This window comes from Lissotriton vulgaris, chromosome 10 (genome assembly GCF_964263255.1).
Source record: "Lissotriton vulgaris chromosome 10, aLisVul1.2, whole genome shotgun sequence".
In the NCBI taxonomy this organism is placed as follows: domain Eukaryota; kingdom Metazoa; phylum Chordata; class Amphibia; order Caudata; family Salamandridae; genus Lissotriton; species Lissotriton vulgaris.
Window position 1 is genome coordinate 19914336 of NC_141698.1, and position 12953 is coordinate 19927288.

Below are 12953 nucleotides of genomic sequence, written 5' to 3' on the forward strand. Positions count from 1 at the left end.
ACTATAAGGCTACACCCAGTAACACTGATAAAGGTTATAGGCGAGGCTTCCGCTGCAATGGGCTAGAAAAAATACTCACTGATGACACGACTGGCACCGCTCCCATCCCACTCAGTAAGCATTCATCAGTCGAAAGGTTCAAAAGTCCAGAACCAAAAGGTACCATTTATTGAACTAGCCAAAAAAGTATATGCTAATATGTACAAAGCGTAAAATTTCAAAGGCACAAGTGCTCCGTCATCAGAGCCAACATTCTCCACTCCTACCTTCACCCACTATACCTCCTTCCCCACCTCACTTTACCATAGACCCCTGCACACTTTTACCACAGCCCCCTGCACACTTTTACCACAGCCCCACAGCCCCCGGCACACTTTTACCACAGCCCCCGGCACACTTTTACCACAGCCCCCTGCACACTTTTACCACAGCCCCACAGCCCCCGGCACACTTTTACCACAGCCCCGACACACTTTTACCACAGCCCCGACACACTTTAACCACAGCCCCCTGCACACTTTTACCACAGCCCCCTGCACACTTTTACCACAGCCCCCTGCACACTTTTACCACAGCCCCCTGCACACTTTTACCACAGCCCCCTGCACACTTTTACCACAGCCCCCTGCACACTTTTACTATAGCCCCGCACACTTTTACCACAGCCCAACAGCCCCGGCACACTTTTACCACAGCCCCGACACACTTTTACCACAGCCCCGACACACTTTTACCACAGCCCCCGCACACTTTTACCACAGCCCCCGCACACTTTTACCACAGCCCCCGCACACTTTTACCACAGCCCCCGCACACTTTTACCACAGCCCCCGCACACTTTAACCACAGCCCCCTGCACAGCCCCCTGCACACTTTAACCACAGCCCCCTGCACACTTTAACCACAGCCCCCTGCACACTTTAACCACAGCCCCCTGCACACTTTTACCACAGCCCCCTGCACACTTTTACCACAGCCCCCTGCACACTTTTACCACAGCCCCCTGCACACTTTTACCACAGCCCCTGCACACTTTTACCACAGCCCCCTGCACACTTTTACCACAGCCCCCTGCACACTTTTACCACAGCCCCCTGCACACTTTTACCACAGCCCCTGCACACTTTTACCACAGCCCCCGCACACTTTTACCACAGCCCCCGCACACTTTAACCACAGCCCCCTGCACACTTTAACCACAGCCCCCTGCACACTTTAACCACAGCCCCCTGCACACTTTAACCACAGCCCCCTGCACACTTTAACCACAGCCCCCTGCACACTTTTACCACAGCCCCCTGCACACTTTTACCACAGCCCCCTGCACACTTTTACCACAGCCCCCTGCACACTTTTACCACAGCCCCCTGCACACTTTTACCACAGCCCCCTGCACACTTTTACCACAGCCCCCTGCACACTTTTACCACAGCCCCCTGCACACTTTTACCACAGCCCCTGCACACTTTTACCACAGCCCCCTGCACACTTACTATAGCCCCCTGCACACTTTTACTATAGCCCCCTGCACACTTTTACTATAGCCGCCGGCACACTTTTACCACAGCCCAACAGCCCCGGCACACTTTTACCACAGCCCGACACACTTTTACCACAGCCCATGCACACTTTTACCACAGCCCCCGCACACTTTAACCACAGCCCCCTGCACACTTTAACCACAGCCCCCTGCACACTTTAACCACAGCCCCCTGCACACTTTAACCACAGCCCCCAGCACACTTTTACCACAGCCCCTGCACACTTTTACCACAGCCCCAGCACACTTTACCCTGCACACTTTTACCACAGCCCCCTGCACACTTTAACCACAGCCCCCTGCACACTTGAACCACAGCCCCCTGCACACTTTAACCACAGCCCCCTGCACACTTTAACCACAGCCCCCTGCACACTTTAACCACAGCCCCCTGCACACTTTAACCACAGCCCCCTGCACACTTTAACCACAGCCTCCTGCACACTTTTACCACAGCCCCAGCACACTTTTACCACAGCCCCCTGCACACTTTTACCACAGCCCCCTGCACACTTTTACCACAGCAAGACTGTGCAATTGTTCTTTTGAAATATTAATTTGAATTGGATTGTGATAAAGAGCATTATTGATTTGTCTAGAGAGTGCTGGAACCGCTCTTTGCTGGTGTCATCTTGTTTGAGATCTGCTCAATCAGCGGTGCTATGTTACGGTTTTATTTTAATTTAGAATAGCATAGATTCGAAGCACAAACGCTGGTCCCTTTTTCATTCTCCAGGGGCCCCATCATTTGACGTCACACCCCTGCAGGAGGTCTGGAGGATGACAGGACTCACATGGGTAGCGCCTTGAGGCGCGGAGCACTTACTCGTCTCCTGAGCACCTTTGCCAGCAGCGCCAAGAAGACGTCAGGTAAGTGGTAAACACGAGCTCTGCAGATCCAAGTTTGACAGCAACAAAAATGGAGTGGAGCTGGAAGCGCAGGCCCCGCCCACTGCTTGAGGGGGAGGGGGGGGGGAGCATTGTCCGCCCAACTTCTCCATTTCATCACTCGTCTTGTGATTACAGTTGATTTAAAGGTACTTACGCTGCGTCACCTGACTCGGTCCTGCTCGCTGCACCACCCTTCATGCCTCAGTTGCCTCCCCAGCCCACTGGGCCCTAGAGTGCCAAGAGGCCCAGGAACTGGCGAATATAGCACTGTAAAATAAAAACCTGCGCATCGCAACATATAGGCAGGCAGGCTAGGCGCGCCGAGCTGTACATTAGAGCCAGGCCATGCGTAGCTCTGCCACCACTGAGGTCCACGTCCCCGCAGTAAATGTTGTCCAGTTCCAGCGCTTAGGGCGGACCCCAAGATCTCAGAGTCCCCCCTTACCAGTGTGAGAGCTCCCCCAGGACGTGGCTTCTCGTTTCCTTTAGGTGTCTGTGGTTTTACCACCCAGACCCCCTTACCCACCGACCACCAACAGATCTAATCCTGTTCTAAGTGGTAGTGCAACGAGTTAACACCTGAGCTGTGAAGTGTGTGCTTTTAATTGTAATTGTATTTATATAGCGCTTACTACCCCTGGAGGTGCTGAAGGAACAGTAGTGTAAAAAAAAGTGCATTACGTAGAGTTTGGGTATTACTAAAATACAAGTTTAAAATAATGACTTGCATATTTATAGAGCTTCCTGTCCCAGTCTGTGACCTCATAGCACTAAAACATTCACAAGTGGCTGTTCTCCACTACACAACTAAGATTGAATTCTGTGGCCCTCTGGTTACACACAGACCTCTGCAGTGCATTAACTAATATGAAATGAAATTCCAGATTTCTAAAGCACGACTTATCACTCCTAAGGGTCTCCAGGCGCTGGGGGCCGTTGGGGGGATTAAGTGAGCCATTGCTCAGAGTCACATGGTGCTGAGCTGAGCTGCCGCCGGCGCCGGGATCGAACCGTGAGCCTGTGCTCCGGAGTCAGCTGCTCGGGCCTCTGTGCAACACTGCTCCCAGAGAATAGAGTCTTAGTTTTCATTTCTGCTGCTTGTTACTTTATATGTAGTTACCTGATGGTGAAAGATCAAAAAAGCGTACAGAGTAATTTGTTTTTTTAGCCACATCTCTGGCTCCACCCCAAGCTTTCTGACTAGGGTGACCAACTGGCATTGGTGCAAATTCAGGACGGTGAGTGTAAAAATTCAGGACAAAGGGTAAAAATTCAGGACACAAATTCAGGACAGGAGGTCAAAATTCAGGACAAAACTTCAGGACAATAGGTACGTTTTACAGACACATCAGAAGTCGCGCAATAGTATATAAGTAAGCCCAGCCATTTCCAAACATATTCAACCGTTTGCAAACCTATCCATCATGTATCCTTCCATCTATCATTTCACTCATCCATCCCTTCATCCATCCCCTCATCCATCCTTTCACTCATCTCCATTATACATCCATCCATCCATCCATCCACCATTTCACCCTATCCATCTGTACACTTATCCATCCACTCTTTATCCCATCCATCCATTCACTCATCCATTCAGCCATTTACCCTTTCACCAATCCAGCCATCCTTTCACATACTAATCCTTCCACCCATCCACTATTTTAGTCATCCATCCATCCTCCCTTTCTCTCTCCATCGACCCTTTCACTTAGCCATCCTTCCTTCCATCCATCCATCCACCCACCCATCCATCCATCCATCTACTCATCCACTCATGAATCCATTCATTGATCCTATCACTCATCCATCTATCATTTCACTCCTTCACACATCTATTCATCCTTTTGTCCATCTACCCTCCCTTTCACTCACTCATCCATCCTTACATCCACCCTTTCACTCATACGTCCATTCATTTACCCTTGCACTTATCAATCCATCAATCCATCCATAATTTCACTCATCCACCTACCCACCCATCATCCACCCAACCATCCACCCACCCACCATCCACCCACCCACCATCCACCCATCCATCCACCCACCCATCCATCCTTTCACCCACCCACCATCCAATCCACTGATCCATCCTTTCACCCACCCACTATCCACCCACCCACTCATCCATCCATCCTTTCACCCACCCACTCATCATCCATCCATCCTTTCACCCACCCACCCACAATCCATCCATCCTTTAACCCACCGACTCTCCATCCATCCATCCTTTCACCCACCCATCATCCATCCACCCATCCGTCCTTCCCCTCATCATCCATCCTTCCCCTCATCATCCATCCATCCTTTTCCCTCATCATCCATCCATCCTTTTCCCTCATCATCCATCCATCCGTCCTTCTACCCACCCACTCATCATCCATCCATCCTTCCCCTCATCATCCATCCATCCTTTTACCCACCCCCTCATCATCCATCCATTCCCTAATCATCCATCCATCCATCCTTTCACGCACCCCCTCATCATCCATCCATCCACTCTTCCCCTCATCATCCATCCATCCACCCTTCCCCTCATCATCCATTCTTTCACCCACCCCCTCATCATCCATCCATCCATCCCCTCATCCCTCATCACCCATCCATCCATCCTTCCCCTCATCATCCATCCTTCCCCTCATCATCCATCCATCCATCCTTTCACCCACCCATCCATCCATCCTTCTCCTCTATCCATCCCCTCATCCATCCATCCATCCCCTCATCCATCCATCCATCCATCCATCCCCTCATCCATCCATCCATCCATCCATCCCCTCATCCATCCATTCATCCCCTCACCCATCCCCTCATCCATCCATCCCCTCACCCATCCATCCCCTCACCCATCCATCCTTCCCCTCATCCATCCATCCCCTCATCCATCCATCCATTCTTCCCCTCATCCATCCATTCTTCCCCTCATCCATCCATCCTTCCCCTCATCCATCCATCCTTCCCCTCATCCATCCTTTCATCCATCATCCATCCTTCCCCTCACCATCCATCCATCCCATCCATTTATCCTTCCCCTCATCCATCCATCCATCTCCTGATCCATCCATCCTTCCCCTCCATCCATCCACTCCATCAATCCATCCATCCATCCATCCTTCCCCTCATCCATCCATCCTTCCCCTCCATCCATCCACCCTTCCCCTCCATCCATCCAACCATCCTTTTCCTCATCCATCATTCTTCCCCTCATCCATCATCCAGCTACCCTTCCACCCATACATCCAGCTATTTACATTGTCTCTCCATCCTTCCCCTCACTCATCAATCCATCTATCCTCTCTCATTAGCCATTTATTCAATCTTTCATTCACCCTTTCACTAATTCATCCAGCCATTCACCCATCCCTTCACTTACTTACTCGCCGACCTTTCCATATTAATTTTGAGCTGAGCCCTTTTGAGAAGAGGCCCATCAAGAACTTAACCCTCGCTGCAGGGGCCGTTCCAGGACTGGGACGGAAGCCACCCAGGGCGGAGACAGGATCCACCACAGGGAGGGACAAGAGCCATCACAGGCGGGGGTGGACTGGAGCCACAACATGGTGGGACAGGAGCCATCCCAGGCGTGGGGTGGACTGGAGCCACCACAAGGGGGGACAGGTGCCATCACTGAGGGGAGGGCAGGAGCCATCACAGGAGAGGGAACACAGGGGTGGGCTAGGGTGACCAACCGTCCGTAAATTCAGGGTGGGGTAGGGCTCCTCACTGCCTCCTGGTCAAGACAATGAGAATTCAGGCTCTTTCCAAAATGTTAGTTTTGCCACCCCCCACTGTGATGTACAGTACTTACAGGAGATACTCCAGGAGACAGATTGTCCTCCATACTTTGTTATTCTGAGTGGGTGCGATTGTGCCATTTCTTTATTTTATTAAATTAAGACTGCATGTTTGAAGAACCGAGGTTTGTTCACAATGTAGTGACAATATTTAAGCTCTGTGAAGAGAACCTGTGCTGCGCCGTCGTGTAATCAGGGCTGGTTTTAGGATGTTTGGGGCCCTGGGCTGAAAGGAAATGTGTGAAGCCCTCCTAATTCGCAGAGACATGGCGCATTCAGGGCTGTTTGCATCTGAATAGATGCCCCTGCTCCTGAAGCTGCAGCCCCTCCCTCTCAGTCACCTTCAAGCACCTCTTAACGGGTCATCAAGGGCTGAAGGTGTGAGGGTTGCCATCCCGCTGTGCCTCTCCAATAATGCTGGTTTCTGAGCTTTGGAACAGAGTCAAGAAGGGAGGTGGGTGGAAGCTGTGCCGGTTGTAGCGTAGTGCGACCGGTGCCTGGGGTTAAAATTACGGACAAATGGCGTCCGTTAAAGATTCCTTCACGGACAACGGACAGACGGCCGAAATTACGGACTGTCCGTGAAATTTACGGACGGTTGGTCACCCTATTTCTGACCCCGCCCCATTGCATGCCGCGTCACAGTTCCCATACTTTTTTAATGCACTTCGACCGCCGTTTTAAACACAGGACTGCAAGTAATTGTAATTGCATTTATGTAGTGCTTACTACCACCCCTGACAAGGCATTGAAGCGCTTTATGACGGGCAGCATGCTGCTCTGAAACCCAACGTTAGTTCAGTGTTATTGGTTACTGAGATGAGTCTTATGTGCCTCAAAATGCCGGCAATCTCTGCCCAAACGGACCACCCTTTGAATAGGGATAGTGCAGGGGTCTTTACAAGGTGCACATTTTGCACCCAGTTCCAAGTTTCGCACCTTGGAGTGGGGGATATGGTAACGCTCACATGTTTTTGTGGCAGATTAAATGAACAGGAGTTAAGGGTTACCATTAATGGGGGAGGTATGCAAATTCATGCAGATGTTTGGTGGGATTAACAGATAAACTAGAGCAGGTTAGATATGGAGAGGTGGCAGGGGGTTGCTTCTTAAAAGAGGGGCGATGGCGATCTTTGAAAAGAGTTGTGAGCACATACGTTGCAAAAATACATTAATGGGCATTAAGGCAAACACGCAAGTGACTCAGAGAAGGACAGAAGAGGTGTGCCGAGGAGGGGAGGCGACAGTCATGGGCAGGGCCGGACTGGGAACGAAAACCGGCCCTGGCAAAGTGATCGCCTGCCCCCCCTTCCCCGGGGGAGTTGGGGGTTGGGGTGCGACCGCGCTGTTTGCCGGGGCCGGTTTTCTACCGATTTTGTTACAGGGCCGATTTTGCAGCTATGCGGCAGAAACGGTCCTGTAACACAATAGGCCCCCAGGGGCCCAAAACAGGCCCCCACCCTTGCGGCGCACCGGGGGATTGCCCGGTGCCCGCAACGGCCAGTCCGGCCCTGGTCATGGGTATGATCGGACGCAATCAGACATGACGATGGGACGCATGAGACGGGGTCTTCAGGACCCAGCAGCACAGCCAGCACTGACCCACCCTAGCACCCTCGGAGAGACTAATAGTTACACCCAGTAGCGTCTCCTACCGAACCCAGGTGATGGGGCGGGGGGGGGGGGGGGGGGGGGGGGGGAGGGGGTGAAACAAAAAAAGTAAAAAAACAAAACTTTGCTGCGCCGGCCAGCCGGCCGCTGCCTGTCCTCTTCTTCCTGGAAGCACTCGGCTCCCAGCCTCTCAATAGTCAATCACAATGCTGCAATGCAGTGTTGTGATTGGTCTGGGTGCCATGGGTCAGCGCTCAGCCAGGGAATGGGGGCCTGGGCATGTTCTCCACGCAGGCTGTAATGCGGCCGGCCAGTCATGTGCACTTAGGAGCGGCAAACCACTCCCCCTGGTCTTCCGTCTTCAGAGCAGCCATGCCCCCATTATCATTTCATGTTTCCTTTACTTCACTGCTGCGAACCGGTGAGGCGATGCTCCTCCGCCTTAGTGGTGAAGCTACCACTGGTTACACCTCAATCCTGACCTCCAGTACCCACACCGATTTAGTACTGAGCACATACGCAGCTCTGCCAATGCACCTCAGTGCTGACCTTCAGTACCCTGTTCTAGTACTGAGCATACATGCAGCTCTGCCAATGTACCTCAATCCTGACCTGCATTTACCTCCGCCAATCTACTACTGAGGCATAGACGCAGCTCTGCCAATGCACCTCAGTGTGCACCTCAGTCCTGACCTTCAGTACCCCGGTCTAGTACTGAGCATACATGCAGCTCTGCCAATGCACCTCAGCCCTGACCTTCAGTACCCCAATCTAGTACTGAGCATACATGCAGCTCTGCCAATGCACCTCAATCCTGACCTGCATTTACCTCCGCCTATCTACTACTGAGGCATAGACGCAGCTCTGCCAATGCACCTCAGTACTGACCATCAGTACCCCGGTCTAGTACTGAGCATACACGCAGCTCTGTCACTTCACCTCAGCCCCAATCTGTGTAAAGCTTCGCCAGTGCCCCTCGATCTTGAACCATTGGACTAAATATCACTGCAGGAGAGAGCCGTGTAAAGCTCCCCCAGTGACCCTCGAACCGCAACACTCAATACCTCTGCAGGAGAGAGCGACGGAGAGCTCGGCCAGTGCCCCTCGATCTCAAACCGTAAGACTCAATACTATTGCAGGAGAGCGACACAGAGAGCTCCGCCAGTGCCCCTCGATCTCAAACTGTAAGACTCAATACCACTGCAGGAGAGAGCCACGGTGGCTCCTCCAGTGCCCCTCGATCCTGAACCGAAGGACTCAATAACACTGCAGGAGAGAGACACAGCAAGCTCCTCCAGTGCCCCTCGATCCTGAACCGTAAGACTCAATACCACTGCAGGAGAGAGCCGTGTAAAGCTTCGCCAGTGTTCCTCGAACTCAAACCGTAAGACTCAATGCCACTGCTGGAGAGAGCCAAGGGGGGCTCCTCCAGTGACCCTCGATCCTGAACTGTAAGACTCAATACAACTGCAGGAGAGAGCCAGGGAGAGCTCCACCAGTGCCCCTCGATCTTGAACCAAAAGACTCAATTCCACTGTGAGAGCCACTGAGAGCTCTGCCAGTGACCTTTGATCTCAAACCGTAAGACTCAATACCACTGCAGAAGAGAGCCGTGCAGAGCTCCGCCAGTGCCCCTCGATCTTGAACTGTAAGATTCAATACAACTGCAGGAGAGAGCCAGGGAGAGCTCCGCCAGTGCCCCTTGATCTTGAACCACAAGACTCAATACAACTGCAGGAGAGGACCAGGGAGAGCTCCACCAGTGCCCCTCGATCCTGAGCCTTATTACTGTACTTCTGAGGCTAATTCACAGCTCTGCCAGTGTGACTCAATCCTGATCTACACCACCCCCGCCATGCCACAAAGACCCACGTGCAGCTCTCCCAGAGCATCTCAATCCTGGACTGCTGTGCCCTATTCTATGCCAGCTCTGGGACCACCGCTGCTCTTCCAATGCACCTCCTTCCTAACTTACACCAACCTGCCATTCCATCACATACAGCTCGCCGGTGTACCTGCAGCTCTGGGACCACCGCTGCTCTTCCAATGCACCTCCTTCCTACCTTACCCCACCCCGCCATTCCACCCAGATCATATACAGCTCCCACAGTGTAACTCAGTCTTGATCTGTGCCCCCCCCCATTCTATCCCAGCTCAGGACCACACGCTGTTCTCCCAATGCACCTCCTTCCTAACTTACAGCACCCCTCCATTCCAATACATACAGCTCCCCCAGTGTACCTCAGTCCTGATCTGCGGCACCTCATTCTACCCCATTAATGCCCCCCACACTGCTCTCCCCATGCGAGCTAAAGGGGAGATGGGCTATGGATCTCCTTTCTTGGCCATCACCTACCCAGCCGGTCTTTGGGCAAGCGCTCCTGCGTCTCTCTACTGGACTTTTCTGCCTTATCCTCTTCTCCATACCCCCTCCCCCCCCTCCTCCCTACTCTTCTCCTCTTTCCAGCTATTGACCTTTGCCCTCACCCGTCCTTGCTCATATTCCCATCCTGTCTGTCCACTGGACCTTTGACGACGCCCCCTGGGCAGATACCTAAACTGTTTGTGCCCACCTCGATGCACGAGCAACCTTGGCCGATGCCCGGTGGAGCGGTCCTATGCAGCTATAGAGGACCACCACCTCCTCCCAGGCCTTCAAAACGGACCTCAAAGTTCTCCTCCTCCAAAGACACCTCCAAATGTAATTCACGCCCTCTCTATTATCTGAAGGACGAACTCCCATTACTGAAAACTCTATTCTCCATGACTATGGAAGTGCCTTCCCCGTGTGTTCTTGCGGTTGGAGTGTTTGCCATTTATTGCAGTATTATCCTTCTACCTGTGTTTGGTTCTCTTTTGTAACCTGCACACGTCACTTTTCTCTTGTAACACACTGTTTGCTCCTCTCACATTTTGTTTGCTTTAGATACTTGCACAAGGGCCACCATTGCCTCCGTAACGTTTGTTCCTGTGCCTCTGTGTCTAGCATATATTGCAGTATATTACCTCTAATTGTACTTTGTTTTCTCTTGTAACCTGCACACTTGTCACTCTCTCCCCCTGTATTGCACCGTTTGCTCCTCATGTACTTTGTTTGCTCACAATTGTCACTTTTACCTCATGTAACTTATCGTCTGCTTTTGTAATTTGTTCATTTGTAATTTTCTGTTCCTTTTGTGAAGCGCTCTGACGCCTCCGCGCTATATAAAAACGCATAAATAAATAAATAAATAAAATAAAAGTCTGACCCTGGTCTCACCCCCTCGGCCGTCACCTGCCCAGCCGGACATCGGACATTATTTACCTCGTTTTTTCCCGTTGTGGATTCCCTCCCTCCCTCCCCCGTGACTCTTTGGTGTAAGTGATGTAACCTGTAACTCATGTAAAGCGCTCTGATACCTCCGGGTCTAGCAAGCGCTATATAAAACTTTTCAAATAAAAATAAAATAAAGCATGCACCGCCCTCCTGGCTAACACGCATGGTGGCGAGGACTGCTGTTCCAAAGGCAGAGCACCAGAATATATCATCAGCGACACCCGGATTATGACATTCTGGGGCCGCAGCGTGTTCTGCAGACTTATGAATTTGCCACATATTTCTTCTTGTACTCCAGATTTTAACAATAAAATTGCTTCTAGGCCAGACGGGTTCAAAGTTCCTAAAAAGGCTGCCACGCGCCTTACAAAGGTTGAACTGGTCCCCGTCAGTTGTCGATTGCTATATTCAGGTGGTAAACGGGCATTAATGACGTGGAACCTTAGCGCAGACACTGGTTCCATTCGAACAAAATATTAAAAAATGAAGAAATACTACTGCAAAATGACCGCAGTATTTACCTTTTCCTGCTGCATACTTTAGTCAACTTTTGGGCATTAATTGGTCCCCACCTACCGCATAATTCCAGTGACCAGACATTAAGTACACGTGATCCGGATCTTGATACCTTTACCAGTGCCTTATATAGCGCCACAAAGCATGCCCGCGCTCTAAGGCACAGAGCCGCCTTCCTGCTAAGGGTGTTGGATTTTAAGACACAGTAAAGTAACCGTTGTTAGGACTTAAACTGAGTACAAATCCTTACTCAGGCGAGCCTTACCTGTTCTCCTTGAAGACGGCGTCGCTGTCTGTCTGTTGCAGGGTCTTCTTGGCGCTCGATGCACAGGTGTAACTCTCGGGGTGCAGGGGCTTCTAGGCGCTTGATGCCAGATGTAACTCTCGGGGTGCAGGGGCTTCTTGGCGCCCGATCCACATGTCTATTTCTCGGGGTGCGGGGGCTTCTTGGCGCTCAATGCGCAGGTCTGCTTCTCGGGGTGCAGGTCTCCTCGGCAGTCAGCGCTCACAGCTCCGGGGCGGGGGTTGGGCTCACGCACAGCGCCTCGCTGCTCCACCGAGCCTCACAGGAGGAGAGGCGCTGCCGAGAAGCCCGGCCCGCCCCCAGTTCCTGGTTCCTGCTTCTGCCGAGGGAGGAGCGGAGGTGGGGCGGGACGTCTGTGTCTTGTGAGGACACACACGGTGCAGCCTGGTCCACACCCCCGGGCTCAGCACGAGGCTCCTGACAGCTCTTGCTCAAAAGTTGCTTGGAACTTTGTATGGCACCCCCTGTGCCAAGCCATGCCAGGCCTGTTTTTATGTTTCACTTTACATCCTGCTCTAGAGGTGGAGTTTATAACGAGGGAAACAAACCTACAAGTCACACTTGCCTTTGAACCCGCGGTGCTTTGCTTGCTGGGATGTGCACGGCTGTACTTGTAACGGGGAGATTGAAACACTTTGGCACCGCGTAGCCATATGTAACTGTATTGCACTGTAATTTCATTTATATAGCGCTTACTACCCCTGACAAGGCATTGAAGCGCTTTACGCAGGGGTAACCACTGCCCCAGATCCTGTGTTATTATTTATTGGTTTTATGCTCCTCAAATTGAAAAATACCATTCGTGCAGCTGTATTTACAGGTTGTGCACTTTGCTCGTGATTCCGAGTTTCGCTCCTCGATTGGGGGAGCCTGTAGCGCTGCATGCTTTCAGCTCCATGTGTGAAAAGCTCATCATTCTAGGTTTATTTCCTTTGCATTCTGGGACTTGTAGCCCTAATTTTCTAACACGATCACAAGGAC

The 12953-nt window shown here is 51.8% G+C and overlaps 1 protein-coding gene across 2 annotated transcripts in view; it reads right to left on the reverse strand.

The window, feature by feature from the left end:
* LOC147684356 (ras-related protein Rab-7a-like) overlaps window positions 1–12428 on the reverse strand; it is a 143773-nt gene extending 131345 nt beyond the window's left edge. The window contains exon 1 of one of the 2 annotated variants that reach the window (XM_086940256.1): window positions 11934–12428. The gene's annotated coding sequence lies outside the window, so the exon portion shown is untranslated. The remainder of the gene's footprint in view (window positions 1–11933) is intronic. The other variant, XM_086940259.1, reaches the window with a different exon arrangement.
* Window positions 12429–12953: the final 525 nt, after the last annotated feature.